This window comes from Syzygium oleosum, unplaced genomic scaffold (assembly GCF_021117445.2).
Source record: "Syzygium oleosum isolate NSW1041296 unplaced genomic scaffold, Sole_v2.1 Sole_v2.01, whole genome shotgun sequence".
Classification (NCBI taxonomy): Eukaryota; Viridiplantae; Streptophyta; class Magnoliopsida; order Myrtales; family Myrtaceae; genus Syzygium; species Syzygium oleosum.
Window position 1 is genome coordinate 2,848,862 of NW_026607485.1, and position 3,517 is coordinate 2,852,378.

At 41.9% G+C, this 3,517-nt stretch overlaps 1 long non-coding RNA gene across 1 annotated transcript; it reads left to right on the plus strand.

The window, feature by feature from the left end:
• The first annotated feature begins 1,511 nt into the window (after positions 1–1,511).
• LOC130140548 (uncharacterized) lies at positions 1,512–2,709 on the plus strand. The gene is made up of 2 exons (XR_008818526.1): positions 1,512–1,934; positions 2,482–2,709. It is a non-coding gene; the product is annotated as an uncharacterized LOC130140548 (long non-coding RNA).
• The last annotated feature ends 808 nt before the right edge of the window (positions 2,710–3,517 follow it).

Here is a 3,517-nt window from a genome sequence, read left to right on the forward strand (position 1 = left end):
AAATCCCCTTTGCGAAGTGTTCGAATATTTTAACATAGAATTTAGGTAATTTGTGCTCCACCTTTTTCATGGATTGAAACTACCTAAAGTAGGCACGGCTAGTTCGAATCTAGGGTTTGTGCTCTTGTTTTAGTTTCAGCTTTTCCAATTATTCAGCTGGTTTTCGTGTCTCTTGTACTCTCTGGCGGTTCGAAACCTGGTCTATCTCCTACGGTGTACTTCCTGTGATTTGTGTCTCACCTTCATTGGCCAAGTCTAGGTTGGTCCATCAATGTATTCTTGATCATCTTTGGACGCTCTATTTCGATTTTTCTTCCCACTCCTTCATTGAATCCTTTGTTGGGCTTCGATTTGTGCAAACCATATGCAATGTAACATAACAATTGAACCAGTCTAGTTTAGTCCGTGTACTTTTGAATTTGACAAACCTCAATATTGGTAATTCAATAACTTTCACATGTATAATGTAAGGACAACCGGTCCCTTTCCAACACATATTTCGGCAGAAATGATTGCAAATTCGACGCAATAGACGTGCCCATGTTGCTGACGTCTTTAACTTTTAAAGAAGAAAGGATTAAGATGTTTAATTACTTTTATCTCTCAATACTAATGTGGTGAAGCATACAATAAATAAGGACTTAGAATAAATTAACTAAAAAATTATTAAAAAGATACCAACACCAAGCATGAATTTTTACCCGAGACCAAATACGTACTTCTACTTTTGAAAATACATGTTTGCACCTTTAGTTTCAGCTCTATATACCCATTCGTATGATATTCGTAAATCATTAGTCTCTTTAGTTACAAAATGCCATATTCATTCCCAAAATACCCTTACCCACATTCCAAGATTTCCCACAGTCAACCAAACTCAGCCATAACCAACCGTCGTCGCCGCCGTACATCATCACGCCCACTCCGCCGCTCTCCCTATTGATCGCCGATGCCCTGTCCCTCACTGTTTGCATCCCTGTTCTCTCTCTCCTCAGCATTGTTGCTTTGCTCGCCGTGCCCTCTCCTCATTCTCTCCCTCCCTCTCTCTCACACCTAGGAGGCCTGCCAATGCCGAAGGCAGCCTTGGCAACATCACATCTAAGGTCACTGCGGCCATCGCGACCTTGCTTTGAGGTCGCCGAACCCCCACTACCTCGGATCAAGGTCGTGGAAGCCAAGAACGACCTTGCAACCGAGGTCATCCATGGTCGTCAGTTCAAGGCTGTAGCCAAGTGGCGACCTCGATGTGAGGTTGTTGACGACCACGGCGACCTTGCTTTGGTTGGTTCGAGCGATGTGGCAATGCGACTGGGTGAACGAAGCAAGGGAGGCTTTGTAGAGAGTGAGAGAGATGAGCTGGCAAGAGATTAGATTGGACTGGATAGATACAATTAGGCGTGTGCAACCGGACCAATTCTACTAGGGAACCGCATCAGACCGCCCCAAAACCAAGTCTCGGAACCGGTTTCCAATTCTAAATTTTTGGGACTGGTCCGGTTCTTGGCTCCAAGCGAAAGACCCACCCGGAAACCAGATCGGCCGGACTAATTTTTGAACCGGTTTTTAGTAATAGTAAAAAAGACCGTAGTTTCTCTAAAAAAAAATTTGGTCGGAAGTTTCTCTAAGTTGAGTAAGCTCTAACCTCAACCTCGCCTCCTCTGTTTCTCCATTTTCATTGTCGCCTCTCTCTCTCTCTCCCAGCAAGCTAGCAACCCCAACCCTAGCTCCACCGTAGGAACCCTCACCACCGTCGTCGCCAGTCGGTCCGCCTTTCGCTATTGCCACCATCAGTGCCATAGGAGAACCCAACCCAGCTCGTTGTCGCCACCATCACCTCTCGTTGTTGCCTCTCTTTTGCAGCTCTACCGACTTCTATTTGCGGCCTGTCTTTGCTGTCAATGTGCCTAGCCAGCCGATTCTCCAATGGAAACAAGGTGAATCTCGTTCCTCCTTTGTGTGTGTCTCTGGCTTGCCGATTACTTTGATGATTGTTTAGGGCTTTCACACGATCAAGTCTCCAAAACCATACGTTTCTGGCGAGTTCGGACGCACCACTTAAACAGGGATTTGCTCTTGGTTCCCCATTTTCTAGTCTCGGGTTTGATTCAATTGAATCTAGTCACGATAGAAATGCGATTATAAATATTTGCCCTTAATCCTTGGTTAGGTTGGCCATCATTCACTAGTTGAAACCTTCTTTTAGCTGCTTCCTTACCAAACTCATTCTCTTTATTTTTTTTCTAAAGCAAAGCAACACCATTCATATAGAAATTCCGGACCACATCTTCTATAGGTGGACTTCCCAATGTGAGAGTGATTAGTTTAATATATTAGCCGAGCCTTTTCTTCATATACCATAATGCAGTCGAAAATATTAGGATAACACAGAATGCTCCTTGGTCCTACATTGTTGTATAATTTGTTTTTAGTAGAAACAAGATCGTACTAATTATATTCTGCTTTTTTCATTTTGATATGAAGTTGATAGATCAAGACATATCAATGGAAGTGGATGGATATGATGAAATGAGTCTGCTAATGGATTAACTATGTTGTTTGTTTTGTTTTCAAGTGGTTAGAATTTGGAGAAATAATTTTATGTATGAATAAGGGATGATGTTTTATAATTTATGTTTTATGTTATGTGTTTGTTATTGTTAATAATTGTACATGACTATGTGTTCATCTTATGAATTGTTGATTTTGGCGGACATGGATTTTTGTTGTTTATCTTTTAATGTAAATCATTTTTTACTGCTCATATTATTTTGTTGCAAAAAATGAAACTAGAAAAGGGAACAAAAGAAAAACAAGTTCTCGAGTAGACCTTGGAACCGGACCGGAAAAATAGAGTAGGTTCCAGAACCGATTCCGGAGAAAACATGGTAGGTTCTAGGATCCAAAAACTAGGAAGTGGTTATAACACAGTAGGTTCCAGGTTTTATGTCTGGAACCTACCCACCCTTAGACACAGTAACAGGAGGATGCAGCAGTTGGCAACAATGGATATAAATGTGATGGACGGGCGGCTAGTAGGGACGTTAGTCAAAGGACATGGGAGACGGGATTCTTTCAAGGGGCCAATTTGGTCTTTTTCATGCCGGGGGTGTTGTCGAGCAGCATGAAAAATATATTTTAAAAAGTAGAGGTATGAAAGTGATATTGAGATAAAAAGCGACGCATATTTTCGGTATGTTTTCTTAAGAGAAAAACAAAAAAAAAGTTGGGCTCTCACTACTTTTTCTCTCTCTCTCTCTCTAGCTACACCAACTTTTCTTCATGTGGGAGCATTCTACAATTCTACATTGGAGGCCCCCTCCGTCGGTCGGTGTAATGAAAGCGACACAAAAGTTTGACAGAAACGCAGCCCCTAAAAGAAGTCATAATTTCGTTTGATAAACATTCTAAACATGCACATTTTCGAGAAAATCGGCTTCGATTTGGCTGACCAAATAGGCTATAGTAGCTACTACGAGAGCTTAGGGTTAACATTAGGAAAACCCCCTCCTAGGATCTG